Source organism: Mytilus galloprovincialis, chromosome 3 (assembly GCF_965363235.1).
Source record: "Mytilus galloprovincialis chromosome 3, xbMytGall1.hap1.1, whole genome shotgun sequence".
Taxonomy (NCBI): domain Eukaryota; kingdom Metazoa; phylum Mollusca; class Bivalvia; order Mytilida; family Mytilidae; genus Mytilus; species Mytilus galloprovincialis.
This window is the reverse complement of record NC_134840.1, coordinates 71,767,197-71,785,826: the sequence shown is the minus strand read 5'-3', so window position 1 is coordinate 71,785,826 and position 18,630 is coordinate 71,767,197.

Below are 18,630 nucleotides of genomic sequence, written 5' to 3'. Positions count from 1 at the left end.
AGTACGCCAGTCGCGCGTTTCGTTTAAACAAGACTCATCAGTGACGCTCATATCAAAATATTTATAAAGTCAAACAAGTACAAAATTTAAGAGCATTGAGGATTCAAATTTCCAAAAAGTTGTGCCAAATACGGTTAAGGTAATCTATGCCTGGGATAAGAAAATCCTAAGTTTTTCGAAAAAATCAAAGTTTTGTAAACAGGAAATTTATAACAATGACCACATTATTGATATTCATGTCAACACAGAAGTGTTGACTACTGGGCTGGTGATACCCTCGGAGACGAAACGTCCACCAGCAGTGCCAACATAGACAAAAATCGTATGTTAACTGAATTTAAAAATAATTTATTGATTAACTTCAACCGGAGGAACAAATATAAACGCACATAGTCTCCCTTTCGAATGATAAAATCAATAATCAAATTACCCTCATACGTTGTCAAATGAAGATCTTCAAAGTGTTAAATATCTTATACGATGTAGATTTATTACTTAATAATCAACATAGAAATTTACATAAAACAACATCATAGACAAAATGTCAATTGTGTTACATTGCTAAGTCATTTTAAAATATTTTCAATTAACTTTGTTCGTTTAGCGTTTTTCACCTTTTTTATTTTCATTGTATATACATTTTTGTATCACATATTGTTAAATGAAAAAGATTTAAACTTCCATATGTCATATGTTTTGTTGCATGCTTGAATTTTAAAATAAAATTATACGTTTGTTCGCAGGCTTCGTTATTCAAGGAATTAAAAGCGTCAACTTTGTGAGGATTCACATTTTGTTTGCACCATTTAGCTACATGGTTTTTAAAGTGCATTTTGTCTACCACCAAAATCAAAGTTGCTAAGAACTTTCCGGAGATTGTGTTCTGTCTTCTGTTTACGAATCGTTTTAAGTGACGCGCATTATCGTATGCAAGAAACATGGAACAGTAATATTTTTTGCCACCACCATGTCAGAAAGACATACACCTGTGAGAGAGATTTGCTAACAAATAGTTTTGTTATTCCAACCAACATTCCTTAATTATAAACATTATAAACCGCACAGCAAATTCCAGCTGATGTATGCTTGTTAGCTGCTTGATAACCCTTGTAAGTTTTACATTCCAAACCTTCTAGACCGCCAGAGGTTTTCAGGCCGTTGTTTAAGTTATGGGATGTTTATCGATATAGATTCGAGATCGTCCAGATCGATTCGAGATCGTCGATATAGATTCAATATCGTCGATATCGACGTGCCAACAATCAAAACAGAGGTTTCAGGCCGTCGTTCAAGTTACGGGATGTAAGTCGATATAGATTCGATATCGAAAATATCGACAACCAAGGTTTAAGGCCGTTGGTCCAGTTATGAAATGATCGTCGATATCGACAACCAAGACACAGGTTTCAGTCTGTTGCTTAAGTTATGGAAGATTGTCGATTTCGATTCTAGATCTCCGTTATTGTCGATATCGACAACAAAGACAGAGGTTAAGGGATATGGAATGCTTGAAGATATTGATTCGATAACAACATTCAAGACAGAGGATTCAGGCCATGTGGACATAACAACATACATACGAAAAGTCGTGTATCGATATCGAATCAACATCGTGTCTTGGACATACATCTATCATTTTGATTAAATAATTGGTAGGCAATATCTATTTGTTGTCACGCCGGCCTGTTTATAGAATAATTGCTTTGCATCACACTGATAAGCGTTTAGTCTCAGTCGATAAACTTTTTGGAATTTTGGGTCCTCAATACTCTTCACTTTTTTACCTTTTTGGCTCTATAATTATTTTTATCTGAGCGTCACTAATGAGTCTTATCTAGACGAGACGCGCATCTGACGTATTAAATTATACTACTAGTACCTTTGATAACTATTTACTCTACTGGATCGATGCCACTTCTGGTGGACGTTTCGTCCCCAAGGGTATCCCCAGCCCAGTAGTCAGCACTTCAGTGTTGACATGAATATCAATTATATGGTCATTTTTTTTATAAATTTCCTGTTACAAAACTTGTCATTTTTCGAAAAACTAAGTATTTTCTTATTTCAGGAAAAGATTACCTTAGCCGTATTTGGCACAAAAAAAATGCTCTTAAATTTGTTACCTTTTTGGCTCTTTAATAATTTTGATCTGAGCGTCACTGATGAGTCTTATATAGACGAAACGCGCGTCTGGCGTATTAAATTATAATCCTGGTACCTTTACTATTTACACCACTGGGTCGATGCCACTGCTGTTAGACGTTTTGTCCCCGAGGGTATCACCAGCCCAGTAGTCAGCACTTCGATGTTGACATGAATATCAATTATATGGTCATTTTTATGAATTTCCTGTTACAAAACTTTTAATTTATCGAAGTATTTTCTTATCCAAGGAATAGATTACCTTAGCCGTATTCGGCACAACTTTTTGGACTTTTGGGTCCCCAATGCTCTTCAACTTTTTACCTTTCTGGCTCTATAATTATTTTGATCTGAGCGTCACTGATGAGTCGTATGTAGACGAAACGCGCGTCTGGCGTATTAAATTATAATCATGGTATCCTCGATAACTACTTGCCATTGTATTACTAAGGAACAGTTAGTTCGGATAAGTTGATCCTGGTAAGGCTAAGATTATTTGATTTGAATGAGTTATAAAGCTCGGAGTACGTCAGGAAGGGGAGAAGAATTCATATACGGATGTTCTCATGGGTATTCGTGACTCGATATTGGGGTTCGTCTTGTTTATTCTTTAGTTTTCTATGTTGTGTCATGTGTACTATTATTTGTCTGTTAGTGCTTTTCATTTTTAGCCATAGCGTTGTCAGCTTATTTTCGATTTTTGAGTTTGACTGTTCCTCTGGTATCTTTCGTCCTTCTTTTAATGAATATGTTGCTGTAGGGATTAGCGCTGATAGTCAAAATTGGTACTTTTGCAATTGAACATTGTCTATGCTTTAATCTGTATAACACAATAATTTTTTTTTAATTATTGTCTATGAAACGTCACGTACCCTGCTAGTATTGTATCATATGTGTATATAATGCACTTGTGATATAGATCTGTTATAAGTATTTACTTAAAATTAACAGATTATACGATTTAAGAAACTCTTTAGTCGTTTGTTTCTCTGTCCTATATTTTTCCCCATTTATTTGTTTATTTATTGTAAACCTGTCGTGTAATGTTGTCATTTTAATGTTATAATTAACACTGCCATTAAAGCGAGAGATTTGGCATGCAACAAAACCAAGTTCAACCCTCCATTTTTTCATAAAATGCCCTATACCAAATCAGGAAAAATGTTACATTACAGTTCGTTTCTGTGTATGTTAAGTTTCGATGTTGTGTCCCTGTTGTGTCGTAGTTCTCTTATATTTGATACGTTTCCCTCAGTTTTAGTTTGTAACCCGGATTTGTCTTTTTCTTTATTGATTTATGAATTTTGAACAGCGGTATACTACTGTTGTCTACATTTCAGGATTATTCTCGCTGTGTACTTAAGAAATTAAGACCTCAACTCTCCCAGGAAAAATTGGCCTTGGAAGGATTCGGCTTTTAATTTAAGTCACATTTCATTTTTCAGCTCTTTTCACTGTTTCGGATTTATATACTAGTATCCTTAGTTTTTAAATATTCGGTTTTGGAAAAGTTGAACACTTCCAACCGATTAAAGATATACGTGGTTTTTTAAAGATAAAGTCGAGAGTATAAACTTACTTGTACCTAACAAAGATAATGAAATTCATTTGACAAAGTAAAAATATTCAGTCAGATATACATTGTATTGGTATCGTATGTCCGTTTAGGTGTCATAATATCAACTTACTACATTTAGTGATAATATGTTAGTTTAACTTTTATATATGGCATCTGTTTTCTTCCGTAGTCATTAATTGGTGACTTCCAGACCGGAGCCAGTTCCCTTCGAAGTAAAATGTTTTATTATACGACAGATTTACGAAATTGAAATCAAAATAAAATATCCGAAAAAAATAATGAATACGTCAAAAAAAGAATTTTATTCTATGGATAAATAACACAAAAACAAACACAAAAACTATAGTTGACGTTGATTTATGACACTGCAAAGTACCCCATACCTTATTGGGGGGTTAAATAAAGGCAACAGTAGTATACCACTGTTCAAAACTCATAAATCCATGGACAAAAAACAAAAACAGGGTAACTAAAACTGAGGGAATCGCATTAAATATAAGAGGAGAACAACGACACAACATCATTATTTTATGCCTTGAAGCAAATTTCATTGAAAGTTGGCATTGTTATGATTGATTCTTCGAAAGAAAGACATCGTTCTAAAAGAAAATAACTCTATATACGTATATTAATATTATTGATAAGCATAATAGATTTATGTATTCCGATTTGCTATGTATGTGAAATGACCAAAAACGACATTCCCATGTTATTCAGCATTTATTACTATGGGTATCGGAAAATTGTTTCCTTACTCAGTTTATGACAGGAAGAAAGAAAGTCAAATACAAATTTGTAGTCGTGTATTTAAGAACGCAATCTGGTATTAAATTCATTAATCGCAGGAAACTTTTCAAGGTAAGTGTATTTTATGGGCGTTGGGTTGATATTTTGTGTGCTTGATAAATGTAAATGCAAATAAATTATATAATTTATATAAAGTCAATCCCGAACCTTTTGGTTTTAAACAGTAAATGAATAAATATCATTATTCGTCTACACAGTGTAAAATAAAGATCCATTAATATTATACATTTGCTTTAAATAGTGTTTTTTTTTAGAACAATGACTAACATGATTCAAAGTCTCGACAGTAAAATGAATTATTACATTGGTTGCAATGAATTACGTTGATTTCCCAGTTAAATAAAAACCGAGGATTTCACATGTGAAATAAACGTGGTTATTTCACTCTCTGACGTCATACAACAATTGGCATTGTCAAGACGTCGATAACAGCGGATCAAAACAAACTGTGAATGCGTAGGAAAATAAATATAGTTCCTTACATGTTTTACATTAATTTCTTAAAAAAAAAGCCATTTGACAATGTAATAAAAAGAATAACTAATTAAAGAATTCAAATATCGAAAAATATTCAACTCGTGACCGAACAACACTTATAATTAACTCATGCGCTACGCGCATTCGTGAATTAATGTGTTGTTTGGTCACTCGTTGAATATTTTGCTCTATTTGAATTCTTCGATTAGTTATTCTATAACGTTTTGTAATTTTAGATTGAAAACTTATTCTGGAAAGTATCGCTAATTTAAGATATTAACATGTATAACGTCAGGGTACCCAAATTGTACCTATTTTGACAGTTTTTTAACCTACGTTTATTTATACTTCAGACAAAATATTCATTATATGTTTATTTTGTAGATGTATCATTATTCATTATATGGTTTCATCAATTTAATTTTGAATTCATATGGAATCATAGAAAAATTGGTCTTAACTGACCTCCAAACCATCAATGATTCTGAAATGTGGAATACCAAAATTGCATCCATGCTTAAATTCGCATCGCCAAAAGTATTTTGAGCTTTTATTTATTTTTTTCAAATATTTTGAACAATTGGATATTAGTCCATGCTTACTCTTCGTTTTTTAGGAAAAGGATACTTGTAACATATTGTATTTGCTTATTTTAAAAATATGACGTTTTGATGACGTCGCATAGTGACAGACTTTGCTTTTTCAGTAAACACTTCATCTGTTGATAAATATTATGAACAATTTGTGCATATAGTTAATATTTTTACCTATGTTGAAAGATGGGCATAGTATCAAATTATAAAAATACAAATTGTTTAGTCTCTAGGAAATCTTGTAAGATTTCCGCTGCTATTTTCGCTAAAAAGGTGCAATTTGGATAGAGTGGGGTGCTCATTTTTGCCATATCTTTCCATGTTTTCTGCAGTTTATGTTCAGATCTTTATATTTTTGAAGTATACTGATATTTCTATATGAAGATAACTTCAAAAGCAAAATATTCTTAGCTTGAAAACGTGTGCGTTTGAAACAAAATCATCTGAAAAGTTACATTTAAGGGTGTTTGAAATTTCCTGCTGTTTTGTCAAAGGGAGACACATATTCGCTGTATTTGCACATCTATTTAAAATCAAATAACTGCAGCTTTAAACAATATTCATAAAATCAATTTCATTATAGATGAATAGCAGACATTTCAAAGGTGTAAAGAACGGAAAGTTAGGGCAATCAGTCAAAAGAATTACTAAATAAATACTTCTTTGAAATCGTGTTTTTCATTAAGGAGATTGGCAGAAAATTGTAGTCCGTCTTTTGCAGTAAGTGCCGAAATTTTGTCTCAGTTTAGAAAATAATCATATTTGTTATTAAAATATATTTTACCGGAATATATCTTCCGTTTCAGCCATGCTTTGAAGTTTTTACACCTCGAAATCATAAAACGACGAAATTGTGTCCCCGGCGAATATGAGCGCCCCACTCTACTCGTTGCAATTTGGGTACCGTTACGTTATAGTCAGTCCCCTTAAAGCGTTTGTTAAATAAAATTGAAATAATTTCGAACAGTTACGAAAAGAGTTTTACGACTACTATTCCGATACTTTTGTACAATGCATTTTATTCGGTTATACTTGTTTGTTTCTTCAGATAATAAAAAATGCAGTCTTGTGTAAATGCAGTATGTGTGTTGATATACATGTATGTCGTACATTCCTTCGTACAAAAAGGACAGACAGGTCCTTGCAAATTTGACGAGCGATGTCGTTGTAGTACAACGAAAAATAGATATGTAGATGTGGATTGCTCGTGGAAAAATATTACAAGAATACCGAATTTACCAGAGTTAATTATACATTTAAACGTATCCCACAATTTGATTGACTACATCGGTAGAGAATTATTAAATGCTGCAAACCATCTCTCAACATTAGACTTGTCGTTTAATAGATTATCATCAATAAACGTCACTACATTCACTGGTCTTAGCAAATTACGTTACCTTTCTCTTGACAATAATAAACTGGTGTACAGCAACCACACTTTTCCAAAAGGAATCTTTAAACCATTGAAATCTCTTTCACATTTAAGTTTAAAATATAACAACAAAAGGTCTTCTTGCTGTGCAATTTTTCCGGATAAAACAATTTCAGATTTAATTGATCTAGAAACACTGGAATTAGACGCAACAAGCTATGGTTTCGGAAAAGGATTCGATGAGCTTCTAAAATTGAAATCATTGGTATTAGGGTATAATCTTTTATTTTCAATGTCAAATAGCACGTTCGGAAATACCAGAAATCTGCAAAATATTATATTACATGGTATTGACGCAATTTTCTTTACAAAAGGAACATTCCAAAGCTTAAAGTATCTGAAGCATCTGGAGTTTTCTTTCGATTCAATATTTGGCGGAATAATGTCGCCAATAGCGAATATCGCAGAAGATTTAAAATTCACCTCAATCGAAACTTTAAAACTGGGCCAGTCAGCAACGCGTTTTCAAACGTTTCCTTTGGATATTCTTAATAAAGAACTGTATTCTACCAATATCACTGAAATATACATTACAGACAATGTGGGAAAAGCAGGATATTTTCCAGTACCTACTACTTCTACTCCACCAAGTCTTCAAATGTTGGATTTATCAAACAACGGCCTCACTCGATTTATTCTTGATATAAGATTTATTGACCGACTTATTTTAAAGAAAAATTTACTAGGAGATTTTTTATCGACACATCCTTATTATGATGTGAAAACTTTCTCTGTTTTCAGTATGATTGGTTATATCGATTTATCTCAAAATGATATAAAAGAACTTGCATCATTCACATTTGATTCGCAACCATTATTGCATCATATTGATTTAAGTAACAATAAAATACAAGACATTACATTCGATTTGTCGGTTTTGGAGGCACTTGAATTTCTGAATCTCTCGAATAATAAAATCAAGTTTTTCGATGAAAGCATTATGCGTACTATTAATACTTTGGTGGTAGACAGACAGCTTACTATAGATCTTTCCCAAAATCTTTTGCAATGTACATGCAGGACAATTCCATTTTTACGATGGATGATCGAAAGTAATGTCTTATTTGTTGATCTTCAAGAGTACAGCTGTTCTTTAGAGAATGGTAGCGTAGTTATCATGAATCCGTTCGAGTACAAAGTCCTTGAGCTAGAAAAATCTTGCAAATCGTTCCTAGGACTGATAATAGGTGTATCTATAGCACTCATAGCTATTATAATCACTGTTACCGGAAGTTTAGTGTATCGATATCGTTGGAAAATACGATACATGTACTATATGACAAAAGGAAAGTACAGCAATCAGAAAATATCACCCGATGATGACGATGAATATACGTATGATGCATTTATATCATACTCCGATGAGGATAGAGGCTTTGTCCTTAAAGATTGCATTGAGAAACTTGAAAAAGAAGAAAATTTCAGGCTATCCATACATCAACGTGATTTTATGCCCGGACAAGACATCACAGTTAACATAACTAATAGCATCCACACAAGTAAAACAACTGTATGTCTTATTACAAGAAAATTTCTTGAGTCATATTACTGCATGTTCGAATTCAACATGGCACGTATGGAAAATATTTATTCACGCAATGGCAGAAACATATTATTCCTCATTTTCTATGAACATCTACAGCCTAAAGAAATTCCACTAGTCATGCTAGAACTAGTCCAGAAAGAGTCTTACATTGAATACCCTAATGAAGATCAAGGAAATGTTGTATTCTGGGAGAAAATACAAGAAACGTTAAGAACAAATGTTCGGGCATGAGATTTTGCGTTAAACGAAAATCAAAAAGTTTTAAGTTTTGAGATATATATGAAACTTATCATCTGTAATCTAATGTTGAATGATAGTGCTTGGTGTTTTTCTTAACTCCAAAAACTCATCTGACTGCATAAAAAAATATAGGTAAACGCTATATCGTCTGAACTGTAGCTTCCAATAAGATAGAATTATCCCAATATCTCGTCAACATTTGTTGTTCCGTTCAAAGTTTAGGAAACTTTATTCTTTTTTTATTTGTAATTGTTATATAATATTTGTGTTTTGTAATTTTTTAAAGTTTAATTGTATAATACTAGTTGTATACAATAACGTGTCAACACAGCCAATGTCAAATGCACAAATATAAAACCACGAAATTATCTAATATGAATCCAACCAGTACTTTGACGTTAACCTGCATAGTTATATAAAAAAAGAAGATGTGGTATGATTGCCAATGAGACAACTATCCACAAAAGACCAAAATGGCACAAACATTAACAATTATAGGTCACCGTACGGCCTTCAACACTGAGCAAAGCCCATACCGCATATAGTCAGCTATAAAAGGCCCCGATAAGACAATGTAAAACAATTCAAGCGAGAAAACTAACGGCCTTATTTATGTAAAAAAATGAACGAAAAACAAATATGTAACACATAAACAAACGACAACCACTGCGTTACAGGCTCCTGACTTGGGACCAAAATAGTTACCATGGTTCCATTTACTTAAATCAAAGTTTATCATACCTGGTCCGTAAGAGTATCATCGACACGTATTGTCGAAATGCGCATCTGATGCAGGAAAATTAGTACCGTTAATGTGATTCCTACCACTTGGTCGATGCCTCTGCTGGTAGACTGTTAGTCCCCGAGGGTATCGCCAGCCTAGTAGCCAGTACTTCGGTACTGGCATGAAAATACGGATTTTTTTGTGTTACTAAAATTTGCTGTTACAAAATGTAAGAAATTATTATAAATTTAGGAATGTATCTCCCTCATGCAAAGCTCTGATTCCTTTTACAAATTTGGCTATACTTTTTGGATTATTGCTCTTCATCTTTTATATTAGCTTTTGATTTCAAATATTTTGGCCACGAGCATCACTGAGGAGACACGTATTGTCGAAATGCGCATCAGGTGCAGAAAAATTGGCACCGTTAATGTTATTAAGACCATAAAACATGACAAAATAAAACGTGACTATATTAACAAATGAAACCAATGAAAACCACTGTCATATTCCTAAATTTACTCATGTTTTTTTTAAAAGAACAAATGGATTTAAACTGGTTGACAACTAGCTAAACCTCCCTCTCACTTGTATGATATTTTTTTTTAGTTCAACTTGATTGGCATAACTGGGTTAGCAACCCACAGACATAGTTGGTAAAATCATTAATAAGAATCCTGAACTGAAGCCAATATTGTGTAAACGTACACCACGGACATACAACAGAAACTAAACTAAAACTAAAAAACTTAAACTAAAAAACTAAGACTAAAAAACTAAAACTAAAACTAAAAAACTAAACTAAAAAAAATCAAACAAATATTCAAATTCAATAGTAGTCGTTGAAAGATCATGCACTATATAAAAGATTATGTCATACTGAAAAAAGACTTTTACGAAACAAACGAATTAAGAAAAAATAAACAAAAACAGTCATCATAATGAGAACAACCCAGAACGCCAAAAGCCAAATCAAACAATAGTTGGATGAACGTCGATAGTATTACGACCAATAGGGTCATTCTATAAAAAAAAATCCAAAAAAGGAAAATTGAAAAGTAAATAAGACACAAAAAAGTGTTTGCACAACATATTAATCGCATTTTGTATTTTGATGGAATTATACAAATGGTAAAACTACAATGGTATCATTTTAAAATGTAATCAATGAAAATCATTATGAGTCAGGGCCAAATAACTTCCATGGTACTGTGAGATGCCAATGCTTGTACGTCAGGCGTACTAAATTATAATCCTGGTACCTTTGATAACTATTTACACCGCTGGGTCGATGCCACTGCTGGTGGACGTTTCGTTACCGATGGTATCATCAGCCCAGTAGTCAACATTTCGGTGTTGACATGAATATCAATAATGTGGTCATTTTAACAAATTCTTATCCCAGGCAAGGATTACCTTAGCTATATTTGGCACAACTTGTTGGAAATTTTGGACCCTCAATGCCCTTTAACTTTGAACTTGTTTGGCTTTATAAATACATTGATATGAGCGTCAATGATGGGTCTTATGTAGACGAAACGCGCGTCTGGCGTACTAAATTATAATTCTAGTGCTTTTGATAACTAATTATACAACTGCATATCAAATGCAATAAACCTATCACAAATGTCTCCCTGAAACATTAGCACAAACTATGTAAATTTTTAAAGATGTGGCAATATAATTTCCATTGAAATGACAATTGCAATTGTCAATATAATGGCATAGTCAATATCATTGAGTGAACATTATCAGTTCATTTAAACTGATGTGATGTTGACAACCATAAACATGTAAATAATGCAAAACATTCCAAGTCAATGATCTCAAAAAGGGGGAACCAAATGATCCCCATGTGGTTTTTTTCAGGTCTTGAATTCACATAGTTTTAAGATAAACTTAATATAAAAAAGAAACTGGGATATGATTGACAATGAGACAACTCTCCACAAAGACCAAATGACACAGACATTAACAACTATAGTTCACCGTATGGCCGTCAACAATGAACATAGCCTATACCGCATAGTCAGCTATAAAAGGCCACGACATGACAAATGTTAAACAATTCAAACGAGAAAATTAACGGCCTAATTTTATTTCAACGTCATTTTTAACAATATTCAAAAATATTGATCGTTAGAATATAAAAGATGGGCGCATAGTACCGGAGGGACATTCACACTCAAAGATCGAACATAAACTGACAACGCCATGGCTAAAAATAAAATACAGACACATGATAGTTCACAAAACATAACATAGAAAACTAATGACTTAGCAACACGAACTCCACAAAAAACTCGGGTGACCTCAGGTGCTCCGGAAGGGTAGGAAGATACTGCTCCACATGTGACACCCGTCGTGTTGCTCATGTTATTACAAAACCGGCAAATAGTCTAATTCGTGAAAAGGGGACGGAACTGTACAAATTACAAAGGGGTGATTTCACACCATTCGGAACTCTTGGTTTAATAGCTTACTTGTGAGCAGCAACCCTCTATCAATAAACTCATAATAGGAAATACAAGCCCGGGAGTACCGTATGAGTTGGGAGCTATATACTCCTTATGCAGGCGCTACCGGAATGTTGCTACAAAGTAATGAAAATTTCAAATTTGGAAGGCTGAACTGAATCTGTTTTGTCGTAAAGTTTGTATTCAATTGACAATCATTGTTAATTTCTAGATATAAGTCAAGATATGAGACAGACATAACTGTATTTGTTGTATCGTTTTATCTCTAGTTCAAGTTGATAGAATTGTTCTACATTATCACCAAATTTTGAATCATTTATAAAGAAAATATCATCTACTAGTCTATAGCGGAAAATGAAGTTGAAGGATGTTGCTTACGTCTTTTGTTTCTTCCTAAGAAGTTCCCGTATCAAGTCGAAAACAGCAAATATACGTTGTAGTTCCTACTTTCGTACGAGGAACATTTCAAATAACTTCAACTAGTTGAAGTGTTATTTAATATCTTCCTATGATTTGGGAGTAAATTTGTAAATGGCAAATGTTTATTTACATTTTACACATTTACAATTGAAACTCTTAACGGCGATTTTTGATAAGATGCAGGCATTAACGACTGCGACCAATGGAAATCGTTACCTTGTGGATGTGAAATTTTGACCAAAATATGCCATTGTAGAAGATGAGCGGATCGTATCGTAACACTTGGTTACGGAAAATGATAAGTAATGTGACATTAAGGCTGACAAGTCAAAGTTTTTATCGACAAGACGAAAGTAATCAAGGACAACCCGAAACGCGCGTCTGACGTACTAAATTATAATCCTGGTACCTTTGATAACTATTTACACTACTGGGTCGGTGACACTGCTGGTGGACGTTTCGTCACCGAGGGTATCACCAACCCAGTAGTTAACACTTCGGTATCAATAATCTGGCCATTTTTATAAATTTCCTGTTTACAAAACTTTTTTTTTTGAAAAAGTACGGATTTTCTTATCCCAGGCATAGATTACCCTTAGCTGTATTTGGCAAAACTTTTAGGAATTTTGGCTCCTCAATGCTCTTCAACTTTTTTTGGCCTTTCTTACTTTTTTGGATTCGAGCGAGTTTTGAGACATGTCTTTTGCAATTAATTATATTCGTCACTTGGAGATTGAACTCATTTATTTTGGTACTATATGTAAAATATTGACCGATTTTGGAAAACAAAGCAATATAATGCCCCCTTTTTTACAATGTTTACAATAAAGTAATCCAGTATTTGGATATATATCTGCATGTTGATATATAGGTGTTATTTTTAAAATACAAAGTCTATGACCATAGGGAGACGATTTTTCAGTAGGGCGCAGGTGTTTTCGACATAGTTTCCGTTTCTCCTTTATTTCCACATTTTATTAAAAAATATAAGTTTTGACTTGTTTCATCCTGCAAAAAATTATCGTAAATAGGAGTCAATTTTCAATCATTGCAATTAGCCTTTATATGAATACCTACTGTATAATCTGAGGCCAACGCCCATCATTACAAAAGCATTACAAATGCATGTACTCCGAGTGAAATGAACTTGAAATAAACATTTTAATTCTCAATTTTATAAACGATAAAACCATGTTATTCAACATTCAATACAATAGGTATGAAAATAATTTCCTTATCTAACCTATAACAGGAAGATAGAAAATAGTTGTAACGTTGTATTCATTAAAGCAATTTGGTAAGAATAATATAGGTTGCCAGTGGCCAATTAATCAGGTAAGTGAGATTTATTAACTTTGAATTGTTTTTGCATGCTTGATAAATGTAAAAAGAACATTAGCTTCAAATAAATTCATGATGACACATTTGATTCAAATTCTTATATATGATTTGTTACACACGTATATCCAAATTTTGAAAAGTCTAAAATAAACAATTTATAAAGTACAGGGTGGGTAATATGTATCAAAAGTTCGTGTGTATTTTAGTGTAGACGCCATTTTACTACCTATCGAGGTGACCTCAGATAAAAATTACAATGTAATTGATATTCATGTCAACATCCAAGTGCTGACTACTGGGCGGGAGATACTCTCAGGGACGAATCGGCCACAAGCAATGGCATGGATACAGTGGTGTAAACAGTTATCAAAAGTACGATGATTATTATTTAATACGCCGGACGCGCGTTTATTCTACATAAGACTCATCAGTGACGCTCAGATCAACCTCTAGTATTGTATTAACGTGTGAATAAGGCCAAGTGCACATTAAGTAAGAGAAAATAAGTTAAAATATAAAAAAAATAGTAGAACTTGCTTAAAGAAATGATACCTACACAACCACCTTTATAAAGAAAACGGTGGATTCTTTATCCTTGCGTTTGTGAAAGTTACATTTTAAATTGTTATGAAATGATAATTTCAGGCCCCAATAGTGGCTTTTATGATACCTTCCAGAATAAGTCTTGTTGATAGACTCACCTTACGACTTAATCCGGAAAAGGTTGTAAATTTGCATACCAACATTTGTAGAGTCACATAAAATTAAAATATACACATGGAAAAAAGTATTGCAACACCAAATTGAAATTGAAATTAAAAAAACACTTTTTATTTTTTTGTGATATAATTTGGTAAAATAGAACTAATTAAACATTATTTAAGTATCACCTGAGTTTAATCAATAAATATCGACTCGATAAGTTTTTATCTGCACATGCAGCTACTGTACCCGTAAACAGCAAAACAGATGTTTTCATCCTCATTGTTTTCAACACTTTAAATAACCAAGTTTTTAAAGTTATGTGATTGACACCTTGTAATGGGTCCTCGACAACTCTAAACTGCAGCAAGATGGCAGATTATCAGCATGAGAGAAGCAGGGATGTCGCTGAAACAACTGCACGTATTTTTGGTCATCACCATTCCACTATAAATCGTTTTGAGAATAAAAATAAGGCACTAAACAATGTTAAAGACCTTCCGAGATAAAGAAGACCCCCTATACCATTTGCTAGGGAAAATCAAGCATAATGAAGGTTGGTCAGAAGGAAACCCATTGCATACAATACAATTCTAAAAAGAGAGTGGTGGGCATACAGGAGCCTTTTAACAAGAACTGTTCGAGATCGACTCATCGCTACTGGTTATCGTGCGATAAGACCATTTCGGAGACATTTGCTTACGAACAGACACACAGTTTTCCCTATCCAATGTAGTGCAGAGCTCGCTAAAGTTGAAAATTAGCATCGTGGAGGAAGATCCATTGTTCCAATGGAATTCGGTTCATCTTCCTTGGACGGATCGTAGCCCGGATTTGAACCATATCGAGCATATATGGGACACTATTGGGCGGAACGTGTGCGAAAGGACACCCCAGTTCAAACACATCATGAAATAAACAATGCCCTTCATCAGAAATGGTTGCTGCTACCTTAGCAACAAATAAGTCGATTTTTGGCAAGAATCGGGAGACGTTTAGATGCGGTTATCCGTTTGAATGGAGGCTGCCCACAAAGTACTAATTCTTTGGCGTATAACGATCAACCATGATGTGAACAGTCATCTGAAGATTAATTTTGAAATGTCTGACATTGTAAAGTTCGACTACAGTAAAAGTTGTAAAATGCATGTTTTTGTACAAAAAACACTTCATTTTGTTATTAAAATTGTGGTTATATAAATCATTTTTTTTTTCAAACATTTTTTGTTTGTTTCAATGCCAATGTTATCATAGTTTCAATAATATTATACAAATATTTTATTATATTTCATCCAAAAAAAGAGGCTGATTTTTCAAATTTTTAAAAATCAAGGTGTTGCAATACTTTTTTCCATGTGTATAATTGAAAGATCATATTACAACCACATTTCCTATCAATTGTTTGATACATAAAGACATAATTCAAGTACAAACAAACACATTCTTTTTTGCAAATATTGCTGAATAAAGAGGAAATGTTCCACAAAGGTATTACATAAGCAAGTACAATAAAAAGATTAATAAAAGTGAGAAAAAATAATGATACTTCAAGACTCATAATAAGTACATGACGAATTAAAAGATGCAGAGCTCTATATATGATTCCATTATGGTCAAGCATCCGGCAATGCTAATGTACAATAATCATATTTCGTGTATTCAATATAACTAAGTTAACGATATAAGGGTTGATTATCAACAGATATTATATTTTGCATGGTTCAATTTGTTCAGGAAGGTACGGAATTATTGATAAATACATGGATCCTCAGTGGAAATCAGCCACATAAATATTTATTTTCAGCAGATTTAAGAGGCTAAAATTTAGAAATTTATTTTTTAAATATGTTCTTTTTTTCAGATAAATGAAATGCCTTCTTTTTTTAAAGCAATGAGTTTTTTGTTATACATATCTGTACGCTTACAAATTGGCGAAACAGGCCCGTGCGAATTTGATGAGCGATGTCAGTGTAAAAAAACAAAAAAGGGATATGAAGATGTGGATTGTTCGTGGAAAGGCATATCAAGAGTCCCGAATATACCTGAGTCTACGTTTTTTTTTAAACGTTTCTCACAATTTGATTGATCACATCGGGAAAGAATTATTAAAAGCTGCAAATCATCTCTCAGCATTAGACTTATCGTTTAATAGTTTATCATCATTTAACGTTACCACTTTCGCTGGCCTCGTGAAATTACGTTACCTTTCTCTTGACAATAATAAACTGGTTTACAGCAACCGCACTTTTCCAAAAGGAATGTTTAAATCATTAAAATCTCTTTTACATTTAAGTTTGAAAAATAACAATGTTTGGTCTTTTGACAGTAAAAGTTTTCCGGATAAAACAATTTCAGATTTATCTGACCTAGAAACGCTGGAATTAGATGCTACTGCATGTGAAGGATACAATTGTTTCGGGAAAGGATTCGATAACCTACTGAAATTAAAATCATTGGTATTAGGGAACAGTTTTATCTTTTCAATGTCAAATATCACATTCAGTAATACTAAATATCTACAAAATATTCTACTTTATGGAATTGACGGAATAGCATTTACGAAAGGAACATTCCAAAACTTAAGATACCTGAAGTATCTTGATTTTTCATTCGACTCAAAAATAGGTGGTTTAACGTCGCCAGTGGAGAATATAGCGGCGGACTTTAAAGTTATGTCAATCCAAACTTTAAAACTAGGGCAATCATCAATACCTATACAAACATTCCTTTATATATTCTTAATAAAGAATTGTATACTACCAATATCACGGAAATATACATTACAGGTAACACAGGAAAAGCAGGACACTTTCCAATATCTATTTGTCCTACGCCACCAACTCTTCGAATTTTGGATTTATCAAAAAATGGTCTCACTCGTTTTATACTTGATATAAGATTCATTACTCGACTCATTTTAAAGCAAAATTTACTAGGAGATTTTTTATCGACGAGTCCTTATTTTAATAAGAAAACTTACTCTGATTTCAGTACTATTGAATTTATTGATATATCTGAAAATGATATAAAAGAACTTTAAGACATTTTTCTTTTTATTGAGTCGAAGTTCGGAGTCGGAGACTACGAACTATCTTTCAAAAACATAAAATTCCCTAATTATCAAAACGCAACTGAATAAAACAAAACTAGACAAATGTATAAAAAGAGTAGCAACAGAGGAACCTTCAAACTCATATGTCAAAAATACAGACAACGTCATGGCTAAAATAAAGGAAAAAGAATTAAACAGTAGTACAAAAAAACGTATCAGAAAATTTGTTGGTAGAATCAGAGTGATTTTTTACAAAGTAGGTATTTCCCCCTCCCTAAGACAAGAACCCTGTATCTACGTTGACCATTCTTTTTTTTTTTTATTAAACAAAAAGGGGCCTTCTCTTTCAATTTGTCTATTGATTTGGATTGGAAAAAATTGAAATGTTGTTATACTATTGCCAAATGAAAAAAGACTTAGATTGTGTGTTCTCAAATATCATTTGCATGTTTGAGATGTGAGAAAGGATATGAAGCAGACTTAACCGTATCTATTGTGTCCTGTAGGTTTAATATAAATGACAGCAGGTCTTTAATAGAGATTGTTGGAGAGTAGGCGATGTATATATGACGATAACCGTGACTGCGTCTACGTCGAGGGCTAGAGTTGAAAATATTCATCACCGTAAAATTGCAGAGACAAAGAGGCTGTTAAAATGTCTATCCTCTCTTCACGATAGGTATTTTGTTGTTCCTTCGGACGAACCAAGCCTCAAATAATTTAGTCTTTGTTTGTAAATCGTACTACTACGAGTGTCTTGTAAAAGTATTGGATATAGAAAAACACTCATGTATTCTCACATACAAAAACATATCATTTTACAAGGATAAGATGTTTGCGAATCATAAGCCATCATGGCTTTAAGGAACACTAGTTATCAAAGGTACCAGGATTATAATTTTGTACTCCAGACGCGCGTTTCGTTTACATAAGACTCATCAGTGACGCTCATATCAAAATATTCATAAAGCCAAACAAGTAAAAAGTTGAAGAGCATTGAGGATCCAAAATTCAAAAATGTTTTGCCAAATACGGCTAAGGTAATCTATGCCTGGGATAAGAAAATCCTTAGTTTTTCGGTAAACTTAAAATTTT